Genomic DNA, 17,177 nt, shown 5'->3' on the forward strand with positions numbered 1-17,177 from the left:
AATTTACATAAAAGTATAAACTAAATTAAATAAAATTAATTTCATATAAATTTCTAATATTTAATAACGTTAATAAGTTAAAATTAATTATCGTTGACTTCCGATTACGAAACTTTCGCCGTGTCAATTACGACATACGACAATTTCCCTAACCGTGGAACATCAGTTTTTCTCTGAGTTGTGATGTTCTTCTGACTGATTTTTTCGGAAATTTAACTTCGTTTTAAGGTTAAAAATCGATTAAAACGTCAAAAGATAAACGTAAGTCGACATAGAAACCATTTATTTATTTAATAATTAATTTTTTTTAGCCTACGACTGCTTTTGATCCGGATCAATTTCCTACCCGTGGACGAATGTTCGATTCGTTTTCACTGCAGTGTTTACAAAATATCAAATTTCTAATTTCTAAACCGAAGTTTCGGATTTAAATTATATTTATACGAGAAATGAATTACGTAGGAGTGACGTAACAGAATTAAAAGTGTCAATATCACTTTACACGCTTTCAATATCTTGATTTGGAAGTTGACCCATTCTACGTCTTCAATGACTGCATATCGCGTGTAAATTGAATGATTTTAATGAAAATTGATTAAAATAACACAAAAAAATACTTCTGTGCAGCCTTTGTTATATATATATATATATTGCAGCTACAGTTTATTTATTTATTTATTTTTGTTTTTTTTAATGGCTGCATGTAATGTGTAAAAATTGAAATATTTAGTAAATTTTGTGTAAAATATTTTAATTTTTATAATTATTTACACGCGATATGCAAGAATTAAATATGAAAGAAAAAAAAAACTGAAGATGCGAAATACGGGGAGTGCAAAAGTAGGTGTGCGCTTGTTGTTGTTGTTATTGTTGTGGAAAAAAAACACAGGCAGGGAGAAAATAGGAAGAAAAAACATTTATTTTTATGTACAAATTACATCAGAAATAAGGAACACAAACTAAGTTTTTAATGTCTGTATTTCGCGTGTGAGAAGTGTAAATACGATTCTGAACGGTAGGGAACGCGACGCTTGTGCGATGGACAATGCACGGTCGAACTATCGTCGTTTGAATTTGTTTTAAAATTTCGTAACGGTGTTATAGAACAGGGATGGCCAACTTTTGTGCACATAAGATCTACTTTTTATCGTAAAAATGTGTCGCGATTGACTTGTTGTCATAGGCATAGTCTAAGTGGGGAGGGGGAAGTGTGAAATACATACTATGTTTATACACTGTTTCAGTACGAAGTGCACTCACTGCTTATGAGTCGAGTCATAACTGCATGCATACAGTTGCGTTCGGTTACAAATATAATACATTAAGTCAAGACATCGCTAGCGATCGACCAAAATTGGCTTGGCGATCGACCGGTCGATCCGATCGACTTGTTGGCCACCCCTGTTATAGAATACGGAATCCAGCCATTTTACCCGAGGAAGAACACGGGAGGTGTTCGGAAAATGTTTGTTTCTTCGATTTTGTTTATTTTTGCATACCGGTTAGAGGCTTGAGTAAGTGAGTTTTATTTATCTATTATACACACTCCGGTATGCGTGGGGAAGTTATAAGGAATACAAACTGGTAAAAGTTAATAAAAAGGGTGTACTATAGATTGCTCCCTATGGAATTTCGGGAATCTGAGTATATATTTGAACTCGGGACCGAGACGAGTTCAACGATACCCTACTTTTGGACCGTAGATGAAAAATAAGAAAGTTATCATATTTATGATTTCTTGCCTTTCACAATGCATTTTAGAGTTTTCCATTAGGTGGCGTTTGACTGTTCGTGTTCCGAAGGACTTCTCCCAGAGGGGAGCCGCCGAGTGTTTAACATCACTAGTTATTAATTCACGGTAGTTCTCGAACAAAAGAAAACAAAGAAAACGTATACTGAACTACGAGCAGCGCCACCTGGCGAAAAACTCTAAAATGGCATAGAATGCATTGTGAAAGGCAAGAAATCGTAAATATGATAACTTTCTTATTTTTTGTATCCGGTCCAAAAGTAGGGTCTCGTTGAACTCGTCTCGGTCCCCTGAGTTCAAATATATACTTGGTTCCAAAATTCCATAGGGAGCAATCTATAGTATCCTCAATAAAAATAATAATAATGAACACCAAACATTTGTATTTCTCAGATTCTCAACTGTATACTACTTTTGCACCTCTCCTGTATATATTAAAGGTCATGCAGAACTATTTTAATGGTAATCCTGTCTTTTTTAATTAAGTAAGACAAGATTTACCGTTAAAAATAATCCTGCACGACCGTTAATCTTATAATATAATCAAGATGGGTTAATGGCTATGCATTATGTGTAAATAAGTGTAAAAATTATAATAATTAGTAAATTTTTATCAATTTTAATAAAAGATATTTTAATTTTTATTCCCGACGTTTATTTTTTTATTTATTTATACCTGATATGCAGGAATTTAAACAAAACCGTAATCTAATTAATCAATATGCTGGAACAGTTCACAATTGACACTGACACAAAAAGCACCTTACGTACTTACTCCAGTGCCTCACAATATAAATTACGAACGTTTTTGGCCACATTGAGAGGCTTTCCTTGGGTAAAAAAAATTTCACAGATAGAATATTCAAAAATGGAGAAATATTTGAAACAGAATATGACACGATTTGAAATTTTCTGTTTATAACATTCCGTTTTTGAATATTCTGTCCGTGGAATGGCTTTTTTACTCGAGGAAATCCTCTCAATGCAGCCGAAAAGGTTCGTAATTTCTAGTAAACGTTATTGGAGTAAGTATGTAAGGTGCTTTCTGTTGCATGGTTATTTTAATGGCAATCTTGTCTTATTTAGTAAAAAAAAAATTGTGAATTTTAACCAATTATACTTAATTTTTTATTAAATAAGATGACCACTAAAAATACTTTAAAATCTTTAATACGTCAATACATTGCAGCTTAGTGTTTTTGACTAAATTTACCTATGGTGGCAAAACGGTGGCTCGTCTCTGATTCCGGCAAACAGAAGAAACGGTGGGGACGCACGTTCTAACCTAACTTAACCTATTCTAATAAATTACCATAATTATTATCAACCAAATTATTAGAATAGGTTAGGTTAGATTAGAACGTGCATCCCCACTGTTTCTTCTGTTTGCCGGAATCAGAGACGAGCCACCGTTTTGCCACCATAGGTAAATTTAACTGTGTTTTCAGTGTATGTATACTGTATGAATAACCATAGAAATTATTTTATATATTATTAATATTTTATTAAACAGAATAGATTTTAACGAGGTTGAGATCGAAGTTTTCAATGTGAAAACATGTATATCGGACGTTCGGTGCCGCTTTCCCATAAGCCTAGAAGTTTGGCAATGGCCTTTGGATGTCGAGGACGATTCCACTGACTTTCCAAACGCCATTGTCAAACTTATAGGCTTACAGGAAAGCGGCGCCGAAGTCCGACGTACACGTTTTCACGTTTAAAATTTCTGCCTCAACCTCACTTTTAACTAAAAGTAAGTTTTTCACTGTCTTTAATGGATATTTTGCAGTTTTGAGATTTTAATGTCTGCATTTCATGTGTAAATAAGTGTAAAAATTAAAAATATTTAATTGAATTAATGCTTAACATGCCTGATTAACATTTAATAATTAATTAAATAGAAGAACGTACAAAATTATTTTTACTTACAATGTTTGATGTATATGTTGCAACTACGGTATTTTCAACGTGTATGTATATATCATATAAATAACCATAAAAATTCAATTAAAATTGATGACTAAATTATTTTATGTAACGTTTATTAATTTTTTTATTAAACGGAACAGATTATAATTAAAAATAAGTTTTTTATTTGAATATTTAATATATATTTTCCAGCTTTTTTTTTAAAATATACATAAATAGTTTGTAAGTAACGGTAAAAATTAAAGTAGTTTAATTAAAGTTGATAAATAAAATTATTTAATCGATTAACATTTAATAATTTTTTCTATTAAACGGAAGAAGAATGTGGAAAATAATTTCTGTTTATAGTATTTAATGTATATGTTACAACCTTGGTGTTTTCAATGTCTGCAATTTTGTGTAAATAACCATCAAAATTTTGATTTATAAACTGATAACCGATAGTAGTTTAACTCGGGACGGGCCTCTCGGCGAGTAAATAAATTAAGAAAAAAATGAAATAAGTACGGGAAAAAGATTTCAATGCAACAAACGCACTTACACGTACGAGTATACATTATCCAAGTTTACTCTTTTTGCACGGCACTAGTAGCTAAATCTACGGAAGTACAGGGACGTATGTAGGTTTTTTACATTCCGACTCTGTCTTTGTCTATTATAATCCGTTCTGGTCAATAAAAAAAATTAATAAATTACTAAAATGTTCTGTAGAGTTCTTAATGGGCTTTAATTTTTTTAAATGCATATAAATTTTGTGCGAATAAATGTAAAAATCGATAAACAAAATTATTTAATCGACTAACATTCACTGTTTTCGATTAAATAGAAGAATATTGTAACTTCAAATTACTTTTCGTACCGTCGCCATTTTATTTTTTCGACGTCTGCGTATTGTGTAATTTAACTGTAAAATTTATAATATTCGGTTGGAAATGACGATTAAATTATTTTACGTAATATTGTGTTACTAAAAACAAAATGATTATATGTAAAATTATTGTTTTGCAATCTTTAATAACATTTTTTGTTTTTGTGTTTGGTTTTACGACACGCAAAAATTAAAATATTTTAGATCCATGTATAAAATTATATAATTTATTAAATAAAATAGATTATAACTAAATGCATTTTTAAGATCTTTAATGAATATTTTACGAGTTTAGTTTTTTGCCTCTTTCTCTATCAATGTATAAATAATTATAAAAGTGAAACATTTTAATTAAAATTGAATAATGTTTCCTCTTTTATTAAATAGAAAAATACTGTACGAATCTATTTTTAGTTATTATCTCTAGTGGATATTTTTCAGTTTTTGACTTTGACCCCCTTTTTTGTTTTTTTTTTTAAATGATTATGAATGCCTTAGTTTCAATAATAATAATCATTGATATTTGACGCTATATAAATTAATTTTTTTATAACGATTATATGTGTAATTTATTTGAATTCGTAGCTAAGTATTCCATTATATGTTCTAAACAACATATCGTGAAACGGCTGTTTATATAGCTGAAAACGTTAGATTAAAGAAGTCGGAACAAGTTTGCGTGATATATTATATAAATTAATAACTTAATTAACTTATCGATTACGTGTGATAAGCGAATCAGTTTACATGCATACATCCATATGAAATATTGGTAAAAATTAAGTTATGAATGAGACAGTTGGGACCTTATCAGAGCTTAGACCATTCCCACGGGAGTAAAAAAAGTCAAAGGAACTTATGGTCTACAAGTCATCCTTTGTGAGATAGTCTCCCGAGACCAGCCCGCTTGTTAAACTTGCAGTAGGATGTAGCGCGACTTCGATTGCACCCCAGAAGTAGTCGGTGCAGTGGCATTTCTCACGTTTTGTGAGCTTTTAGCTGTATGTAGTATAGTAGTAAATGTTTTGTTTTGAGAAATAGTTCTGGATTTTTCACTTTTAAATTTTATTCCGATGCTATATCTCACAAAGGGTCATGTGTAGACCATTGGTTCTGTTGATATTTTTACCCCTATGGAGATGATCTACAGTTCTGATAAGGTCCCACTGCCACATTCATAGCTGCATTTTTACCAGAATATTAATATCAGTTAGTTAATATTTCATAGTTAAAGTTTTTGATATTAAAAAAGAATATTTGGAGTGATTTACCGCGTGTTTCATTGATAAAACATGTTCTAATCTAATTAAATGAAATATTGTTTTGTAATAAGTTTGTTGTCTATTCGTACAAAATACATGTGTCTGTATTTGACATTGTATACAAGCGTCTGTAGAAATATGATCTTGAATACATGCAAAATTATACATTTTCTCAATAGTAGAATTTTATGTAAGTCAATTTCAAAACTAATTTATATGAAGGTATCTATACTTTAACACAGTGCAGTAACATCTATTATATGATGATCATATGTAAAATTAAGTAATATAATACAAAATTGTTGTATAGAAGTATATCTTTAAATATGTAAATTGGGTTAACAATTTGCATTTAGGGCATAAACTGTAACAGTTGCACATAAAGTATGAAATACACATTGATATATGCATATTTCATGATTGCTTAGGTCAGTTGACATCGCAGCTTCTTAATAGATATTTTGTAATACCGATCCTTATATAATCTACCCGATTCTTTGTATCTCTAGAGAATTATGAAATATCTACTGCTGATTGTTGTATAAGAGGAGGAAACTATTGATTAAATTGGTACAGCAAGTTAGAATGACATATCATAGAACCGAATTCCATTAATATTTCACTTAAATGATTTTTTTGTATAGTTTCGTAATCACTTAAAAACAAAACTGTAACATTAGTTACAGTATTTGGACAATTGTACGCACGTAATGAACTCTAATCATCGTGAATTATCACACGATTTTAAATACACGGGAACAATTTTACACCTTTGATACAGCCATCCTCCTTTATGCTTTTGTATGTATTTTTTTTTCGTACAGTACATTTTATAAAGATTTTTATATTTGAAAGTGTTTTAAAAATTAAAAAAAAAGTTCATTTTTATCCTACTAAGGATAAAACAGACACATTGATTTAGGAAAATGAAATTAAAGTAAGTTCTTGATGATCTTTATCCACGTCAAATCTCTTGTATTTAGTATTATTTTCTAATAATTAATTAAGAGAAGGGAATTATGTTTTTTATTGCTGTTTTTTTACTGTGTGTGATAGAATGTTCATCTTGTGAGACAAGTGTTTTGTCTGATAATGTTGAAGAATAGTCTTTGCTAACATGAAACTTAAGTATAAGCCAAGTATTGCCAGCTTTCTTAGGCTATAATTTGGCTTATATTTTGTGCTCTAATGTGATGATTTGTATGATATTTATCCGTTTGATAAAGTGTTGTATATGTATTTGTATGATTTAAGATATCCCAAAATAAAACATTTTAGAATAAGATCAGATAATCGCTCTGACTAGGATGTACAGTACATAATAACTGATAGCTTTTTCTGTAAGAAGTTTTTAAGTATATATTGTTAATCTATGATAGCATCATCCTGCTTAAAAACTGTTTTTTCAAAAAGCTGCAATTAGTAATCTTAGAGATATTTCTCTATGATAAGACTAGGCTAGACTATTCAACTTACACTGCTGTTTTTTTTTTAATAGATATTTTTTATTTGCAATAAAATATAGACATGAACAGGCTGTAATGAGCTTATATGGGCACTGGGGTGGTGCAGGTCTCTCCTTTTTTTGAAGAAATGAAATATATAGATTTTTTTTGTTAAAAAAAATGGTTAATGTTACTTATGGTTCCAAAATGGTGGCTCGTCTCCGATTCCAGCAAATAGAAGAAAGGAAAGTGAGGACGCACGTTCTAACCTAACCTATTTAATAATTTGGTTGGTAATAATTATGGTAATTTATTAGAATAGGTTAGGTTAGGTTAGAACGTGCGTCCCCGCTGTTTCCCTTCTTCTGTTGGCTGAAATTAGAGACGAGCCGCCATTTTGTATACCATAGGTAAATTTACCCAAAAAAATTAATAATTTTATAAGGGTAGGATTCCTAAAGCCCCAAGTTTTCTCCATTTTCCCGTGTCGACAGCCATGGACATAAACACATTCAGTATATTAAGTGACAAGTTAATCCAACATGCATGTGATGGTATAAGTGAAATAGTTGGATAAAAGAAATTATACATTTAAACTAATACTTTCGATAATTGAATTTTTTTTTTCTCAACAAATAAAACAAAAGAAGGTGAATCATGGAAGGAGTCATCCTTTCCTGATTCATTGAAAAAACTGTGCAGCTTTACTTGACAATCCTTGCAAATTGATTGATGGAGCAAATCCTTGCAAAGTTTCATGATGGAGCAAATAAATGAAATATGTTATTTTTCTAATTTATCTTTGTTAAAGAAGAAATCGAAATTTAATTTAAGCAAAGATGCTTGTATACAGAATAACGTAGTATATATTGCATTAATGTCTCCTTGTAAAAGAATCTATTTAAATTTTAGTCATCGGCATTCGAAACTGTATTCATGAATATAAATATATGTTTCTGATGAATCTATAGAGATTTTTGTAATTATCAGTATGTCTTGATATGAAGAGAATTCAGTATACTGTTTTTCTGTAATATCGGGAAAGATTCCTTATTTTGGTGGTCTAAAGCTCTTTGCAAGGATCGTCAAATAAAGTTGCGCAGTTTGCAATGTACCCGCAGTCTTGCTTTAACTGTGGCTATGTTTTATGATTCTAGTTAGTTCTGTTCAGGCTCTACTGAGCCTTCAACTCTTGCTTTTGCATTCAGACTGAAGTGTAAAAATCAATGAATTACAGTAGAACCTTGGTTATCTGGACTTATTGGGGATGAAGGTAGTCCGGATAATCGAAAAATAATACTGTACTGTATTTAAATCGTGATCAAATTTTCAAGAAACAAACGTTCGTTTTGAATTTGGACTACTACTGACCAGCACTAACACTGCCTATTGTTTAAAGGCCTTCTGGTGGCGCAAGAAGACGGATTTTATAAAATAAAAAGCAGTTGAAACTGTCAAATTTTTATTCATAAGAATGCAAACTATTTATCGTTTTATGACGGGCAAAATCTTTTCGTCGCATTCACGGCTTTCTAAGTAATGCATAAACCTTTGAGGCGCGAGGCCGTAGGCAGTGGCCCACGTCGCCCATACCTTACACCGCCCTCGGCCGTAGAAATGATGTAATTTGAATATAAATTATTTATAAACATGTATGTCAAGTTATATTTTTATTACGACGCAAAATGTATTAAAAAGTTTAGGACCGCTGTGCCGGGTGAGATGTTGTTGGGACAAAAAAAGTTATGCATTCCATCACGTACATAAACAGTGTCGCAATCGCCAAGTGCAAATCAGCAAATTTGTAAAATTTTTGTTTATTTTGAACAATCCGGATAATTGAGTTCTACTGTAAAAGATTTTACTGATCATTTGCATCATCTTCTGAGAGGCATGTTGTAAGAAATCTTTTTGGTGGGTTTTGACAAAATCTCTCTCACTTTTATACTTTCCCCATCTTTGTTATATATAACAGAGGGAAAGTGTTGTGATCAGTCAAAAAATGACCTCCAAGATTTCTACATTTTCGGACTCTGGAGACCTTGAAATGTTGAGAAATGCAAAAAAATTTGGGGGTTTTTCTGTATGTATGGATGTAAGTGTGTGTGTGGGGGGCATGATTTTGTTCACCCTGTTTGAAGCTTAATAACTCCTGTGCTTTTTGTTGAAAATTTCTGAAATTTTATAGGGAAGTTTGTATATAAGGGGCATTGATGCTATTAAATTTTGGTGGTTAAAGGTTGAGGAGTAGGGAGATTAAGGAAGATTGTGTGTCATATCTCGAGCAGAGTTGGATTTAATGACAAATTTACTTTATTAGCATTTACAATTTTTTTATAAAAACTCATCCCTACTCTCAAAATTAAACTTTTTGCCATTTTATAATAATTAAAAGTATGAAAGGGTGGCATCAAATGCAGTTTTAAATGTTGCCAGGAAAGTTAAGTGAATTGTTGCTGGATTTTTTTAAAAGTCTTTATATTAAATAAGAGATCATTCATAGGTTTATCATTTACGAATATGCTTAAGTTTGGTTGACACTTTCCTTCCTGCTATAGTGCTTTAGTATAGCTACTACAGTACAGGAAACACTACAGTAGTAAAAACACTTAAAAATCTTCAGAGATTGGTTGAACAAGTGTCTTAGATTTCATCTTTCGTTATCCAATGCTCGTATTGTTGACTCAAGCAAACTCACAATCACTTGTTTTCTTAGTACCTGTAGAGTGGAAACAGCCAAAAATGAAATGAAAGAATGACTAATCAGAAGATGAAATTTCAAAACTGTATTTATGCTGATTTACTACATTTCCAGTTGACTACTAAGCAAATCTAGTTCAATAATAACTTCTATGGTGTCTTTGTGACATAAATTTACTTCTATCCATAAAAATATTAATTATAATGTAAACTTGATATATAAAACAACAGCAATGAACTAAAATAAACGATGTTAATATGCCAATTGACTGCCAGATTAATGAGATGGCATGTAATGCCTACCTCTAGTACCAAATTATTTAGAACTTAATTAAAAATAACAGTGATAAAGTAGCCCAATTTGTAGCCATCTGATTTGGGATGTTTACACATCCCAAATCAGATGGCTACAAATTCTGCAAATTCCATGGATATTTTTCATCATTAGAAAGACAAAATGTAGAACTTAATTAATCATAATATTTGCTGTAATACCGAGTTTCGTAATTTTAGAATAAAAATTGGCATCTAAAAGTTTCGTGTGCCCCGTGAGAGGAATGCACAACTTCACTTAAACCAGCATGTCGGCATTCTCTTGGGATAAACCAGCATGCCAGTTTTTATTATACAGAAACATCTGATTTTGTGGTCTCCCTGGATAGACTGACATGCCGGACAATCCATGAAAATATGGTATAATTTATAAAATCCTAATACCATCTAAAATGTTTGATGTGGATAACTTGAAATCCTCGTGGGGCACAAGTTCATCATTACTGGATTATATCAGACATTTTTTTTTGTAAAGAAAAATTATTCTTAACTAAAAAGGTCTAGTCAGTATTTGTCAGACCAGAACTGATTGCCTTCCAATTAACATGTTTTCAATCAGGAATAAAAATAGTTTGAGAATAAGTCAGTGGCGTAGCAAACATAACTGGCGCCCCGGGGCACAACACTTTATTGGCACCCTCCCCCCTCCAGAAACACATATAGTTTGTCTTGGAGACCATTTGAGCACCCCTCTGCGAGTGGTGCCCAGGCATGATACACCCCCTTGTCCTCTTGCTATGCCACTAGAATAAGTAAAGCATTTGAAAGAAAGTAAATGTCTACACAGATTGCACCATGATCAAAAGGAAATCATTTTGTAATGCAGTTGCTGAAATACAGTGGACCACTGATATAACGTGCATGTTGGGCGGGAAACAACATCCACTTTATACCGAGCGGTGTGGTGTAACGCAGTTCACCTCTTTACTTTAGCAATAATGTCAAGCTTTTCTTTTACTCAACAAGCATACAATAATTAAACACTATTCAAAATACATGCAGGAACTCAATACATACACAATTACTCAATACGCAGTAACAATAAAATGCATTACTCACTAACGCCGCACGGACCTGTATAAACGTGTTTAAGTTTATCGCGTCGTGAACATCGCCCACGCTATAATCGAGTGCGCGGTATAGTGAGCAGCGCTATAATGAAGGTCCACTGTATAAGCAATTGAAAAGTGTAAAATTTTCAAAAAAGCTGTATTTTCCTTCTCCTTTTCCTTCATCTGGCACTGCAAACACTCAGAGTAAAAACTACTGGAAACTCTAGAAAGCTCAAATTTTATACTTAAGCTTTTCTTGTTATCAGTGAGGTGCTTGCAAAATTTCCAGGTTGATAGGTCAAAGTTCATGGTGGTTTTCCCACAGAGCTAATTCAGTTTTATGGCTTAACTTTATGCTTATAAAGATAAAATAGCACAGAAACAAATGAATTTTATTCAAAATGTTAATCAGAATAACGAAGCTCAAATTTATGCAAATTAAAACCTTTTATAACTACTTTTCTAAATGGTGCATTGAAAGTGTTGGTCGGCGACGTGTTTGGCTGGCAGCGCATTCGGTCGCCAAGTGCCGACCAAATTACATGTTGTTATCTTATGTCTCGACGTAATAATACAATTATTAAACAAAAACAATTCATATCCAAACAAAAACATCTGAGATATAAAAAAATTATACTAAATAAAAATTTTAGGACAATTTAGATGACAGTCAAACTATTTCTTAGTATGCTTTGATGCTGCCATCCAGCATGGATGCGATTACAGTTACCATAGAATATTTGTTTTTTACTAGATTTATGTAATTAAGAATTTTCAAAATTGAGTAATTAAGAATAGTGCATGATCAGAGTTGGGAAAATGACAAAAAAATAACAAGAAATCAGTTTATCTGGAATTTAAAAACAGGTTAAATAGTAAAATTGCTGATAGCAAAACAGCAGTAATAGTCCCAAAGCTCCAGACCCCACAACATGGTAGAGAGAGTGGCTGTTATACTTGGGCCTAAAGAAAGCCCTTCTTATTCAGCGTGATCAAAACGAGATGAAGGGGACGAAGCTTAACGGAACTTCAAGATAACTGCGTGAAATTATAGACAAGGAAAGTTGCAAAGTCTGAAGCATAAGTCTCAGGAAAATTCCAGATGGAAATCACTACACGACAGTAATGAAGCATGAAGTCAATTTACTGAACGAGAACTAAACTGAGACCATATCCAAGTGCAGTGTTTTTTAATTGCCTCAAAAGAGGTCTTGACTAAAACATCTTCAGTATCAAGAAAAGCAGCACTAGACCTTGACATCCAAGGCTTTATCAATTCGGAATACCAAATTGTGCAAATCAGTGCAAATTGTGCAAACTTATCAACCTAGTAGGACTTACTAGGTTGATAAGTAAATTGAAGTGAATAAAAGACATTAGACTAATAGATCTAAGCCTTCGCATATTAGGCACATTAAAAAATTTCCTGTGTATCAGCAGCAGCAGGCCAGTCGCTAGGTCTAGAAGCTGTTGACTGGAAGCCAGCGGCAATGGGCTTACTAGTCTTAAAAGATGTTTTAGAGTCAGAACATCTAATGAGAATCTTAAAAGTAAACCTGATGAACTTCACAAAAGACTGGCAATTCAAACCCTCAAGCACCTTAACTAGTGCTTTTTATATTTCATAATTTTTTCTTTGTTGACTTTTAAAGTGACTAGTGGTATGGAGAGATACTGTTGATCAACTTTGAGTAGGTCAAATGCCCTATCAAACAGTCTCCAGTGCCCAGTTATCAAACCTCCATTTTTGAGTTTTCAATCTTTTAAGGATCTTGGGAGGATCCTTGTTTTTCTTCTCCAGGATCACCACCTGAAACTTTCACAGGCATGGAAAGAGGGTCAGTCCTGATAAGTCAAAGGAGCTTCCTATACTCACTGTGTTCCCAGAACCAGGTAACAATTCTCAAGGAAAAGCAAGCCCGTCTCAATAACCTGAAAAGAAATTGCAAGAAAAACTTTTGAGGATTGTTCAGACTTGGATTTATCAGTGTCCTTCAGGAAAAAAATCTAGATTTGATTTATATAAGTTAGGAGAGATACACACATTTGGATAGTCATTAAAAGTGTCGTTCACCCGTAGATCGTTATCATTCTCAGTTCTTATTGTACTTTTGGGTGCTTGGGTTTGATAAGTAAGGAGAGGATGTACTTAGGGCCAAAGAAAAACATTTAGATTCTCCACAGCCACAAATGCTATCCATAGAAATGATAGGGGGTAGTAGAGTGGCAGGGATATCTGCATAAAAGAAAAATTAATATAAAAATTCTTAATCTACATCTGCCTTTATATTTAGATTCATTTTTTGTGTATTTTATTTTATTATTTTGTTTGGACGAACGTAAAACGTTCAGACATTTCGTCGTTAAAATGTTACATTTTTGAAAAGGTGTTCAAATTCAGTTACGCCCGAAGATGGCCTATTAGGTTGAAAACACTTGTGTTTTGTTTAATAAACATTTCTCAACAACAGAAGGTGGTATTGATAGTTCATTCAGTATTTAAAAAGCCCAGTTTAATATTTGGTTACCGTATGTATCTTTATATTTTCATTTATTCATAACTTCAAAGATCCAGCTATCATTTGAAATATATATTGTAAAATGTTTTTAAAAATTTTTGTTCTGTTCGAATGCAACCGAAATTTGATTTGTATTCTTTCCCAAGGAGGTCGATAAAATACGGGCACGAGCCGACCAAAGGGTTTAGAAGTTTATAGAGGACAGATGGACGGCCATTCTATTTTATAAAAAAAAATTATATATTTTTTAAATAATTAGAACTCAAATTATCTAGCTAAGTTATAACTAAATTTATAGTTATGTACTACTATACATACCATTGGACTGCCTTGTACTCAGAAGTTATAGAGAATGTGAGATAATTTCAATATTGCATTGAAATTAACCCACAGGAAAATTTCGGTATAACAAGACGACTCTTTATTCGATATTTTAAATTGTTTGGCCTATCACCAGTGAATTTTTAAACCTGTTTTACATAATTTTGCAGAGGCATATCCTCAATAAAAAGGTTGTTTTTTTTTCTGGTGATTAAACAAAATGGAAGAACGAAGAAGACCGTTTCTTCGATATTTTAAATTTTGGTATAGTTATAAGACGGTAATTGACAACTTTAAAAAATGATGTACAGAATGACATCAACAACAGAAAACACTGCGATAACTTGGTAATCCATTGCCCAATTTTAACGAAACTTGCTTTATTCTGTTCTTGTTCTCATTTGGGGTGTAGGATCCTTAAAAATATGACAATATCTTGTGCTGTTTCTTCTGTATTTAATTATAAACAACCAAACAATCTCAGACTTTCAGTAGTATATCTCTCTCTGTGTGCCATATCAGAAATTCTGACGTCGGTGAGCACTCGGTGCAGGTTAATAAGTGGTTAGTGAAAGCACCAAGGTATATCTGGGGGAAGTTACAACCAGAGTGGTTCCTTGTTTTCTTCTCTGGGGTGCGATGTTATGCAAGGGGAAATGCCTTTTGGGAGATCTTATAAGGGAAACTGGCCCTAGGACGGACCACCCCAAATGATTTATTGGGTTTTTTTGGATGCCCGAATTTCATTTCGGGCCCCCAGAGCTGTAGACTGATGCCTTAACTGTCACACATCCAGCCATCAATAAATTCTGTTGTCACTTTAACAATGATTAATCAATAACTATAATTAAAGCAAGTTTTTCCTTCCTTTCAAAACAATATAATTTAAGCACACAGCTTTGATTGGGAAAATATAAATATGTTAATCGGAATAATAATTAGACAATTACGTGGAGTGTAAGTCATTTAATTATTATTAACTGTTATATTATTAAACATAAATTTTTAATGATTGAGTGATTTAAAAATATCCATCTATTTTTTTATTAATATTTTTAATTGAATACAATTTTCTAAGAAATTAACTAAATTGCAATAAATATTCATTAATGATTTTTAATAATAATGCTACTTGTAAATTTTTGTTGTCGTTGTAGCCTTCAGACATTGTTACAATAGAAAAATTGTGCTTTTAAACAATGTCCGAAGCTGCGGATACACGAGTAATAGCTATTTACCTGACTATTCAGCTAAGAAATAGATATATGACATTTAGTGTTAATCATTAAGCATTAAATATATAACTCTTTGATAATTATGGCTATCAGCATTTAAAATTTTAAAATAACTCTCCCTTTCCTCTAGGCATTTTATTAGATAGTAATATCATATATATGAAATATGCATGTAATTTTTCGTATTAGGTATTTGTTAAATGCTTACTTTAGACTATTTCATAATTGTATATACAGGGTCTTCCAAAACTAATGCTATTGTTTAAAATTAATTATGTCGATTTTCATCTGAGAAGTATGCGACGTATGCCAATTGAATAGAGTAATTGTTCGAGTTTTGTCTCCCATCTTCATTCAAATGTCTCATCATCTACTGTCTCTAAGAAGCGCCATAAATAAAAATGGCAACTTTGCAACAGAGAAGATGCTTTGTGTTTTGTGAAAGCGAAAATCTATTCTAGAAAGTTGGAATCACTCCTCATTGTGCAGCACGAGTAATCTGTGGTAGCCATAGAATTGTGACGGCCGTGGGAGGAGTGATGATGGATACGCGCTATCGAGCACAGGAAGAATTCAAGCATCGGTCGGATGTGTGCCGTACAATGTGAAGTGTATGTGTGAGGTCCCGGACAGGTCTGAATCATTCAAACTTCGTGAAAAATTTATTTGGTTTAGAGAGTGGATAAAAGGAGGAAAAAATTGTTATCAGCTAGACCTGAACTTTGTTATTTTAAACAATGTGATGTGAAGTCATAAAGAAGAGAAAGAATGTAAATCCTAAGATTGACCATCTTCATTTGGGAGATTGAATTAAACTTCAATTTTGACTTCTCTCATGATTCAAGTGGGAATCTACTAATGAGGGAATGAACACTTGGAGAGCGAGGACAAGGGAGAGCAACCAATCAGAATGGGCAATTGAGGGACAAAGATTGATATAATCCCTGGTCTTTGAGGACACGGGAGAGGCAGCGAAGAAGCAGATGCGAACACAAAGGAAGACGTGGGCACAGCGATCAATGCAGCACAGTGCAGAACACCACTCACTACATTGTGCAGTGGAACAAAGTGCTCAATGCAGAACAGGACATAGAAGTAGTTCTTCTTAACTGTCCTTGGATAATTGTGTATCATCAGAGCAAAATCATCATCTCTCCTCGTCACTGATTGTTAACCGTCTCTCCATCTGTGCACCTTCCAACCCCGAGATTCATCCTAACGAATGATGTCTTGCCACTGCCCTGGAGCTTCATTGATGACTCTCCTCACCAGAAGACAACTCTTGTCAGAATATAACCATCTGTTAAACGAACTTTTGAACAAGTGTTGACATTCTTGAATGAAACCTGTCATCCACTGTTTTAAGCAACATTTTTAGTTTTAAATAAATGGTTTTTTGTAAAGGCGCCTTGTATCTGTTCCTCCACCACCATCATCCACATATGAAGGGACCCTTGACCATCCAGATGTGGAATTTAATGATTCCCCCCTTTAGTTGGCAAATTGTAGTAGGCAAATGTGAAAATTTGATGGTTTTGTGATGTTTTAATATATGCTATGATGTTGTCAGATAATAATTAACATAATTACAGTAATTTAAAATTGTAGCTTTTTTTTTCTTTTTGTGGAAGGCCCTGTATTTTTAAATTGAAATACTTCAAATTAAATTTTTTTTGCACTCTACATGTAATTAAATGTTTACACTAAATTTTAAGCACTGAAATATAAAATTTAATTCTTTACATTAATATATTCTGTTTAAT

The 17,177-nt window shown here is 32.5% G+C and overlaps 1 protein-coding gene across 1 annotated transcript in view; it reads left to right on the plus strand.

Moving 5' to 3' along the window:
- Window positions 1-116: 116 nt before the first annotated feature.
- Window positions 117-17,177, plus strand: part of Kap-alpha1 (karyopherin alpha1) — a 68,090-nt gene continuing 51,029 nt past the window's right edge. Inside the window, exon 1 of the mRNA XM_067285031.1 lies at window positions 117-261. The gene's annotated coding sequence lies outside the window, so the exon portion shown is untranslated. The remainder of the gene's footprint in view (window positions 262-17,177) is intronic.

Source organism: Centruroides vittatus, unplaced genomic scaffold (assembly GCF_030686945.1).
Source record: "Centruroides vittatus isolate TY-2023 unplaced genomic scaffold, ASM3068694v2 scaffold_149, whole genome shotgun sequence".
Lineage (NCBI taxonomy): Eukaryota > Metazoa > Arthropoda > Arachnida > Scorpiones > Buthidae > Centruroides > Centruroides vittatus.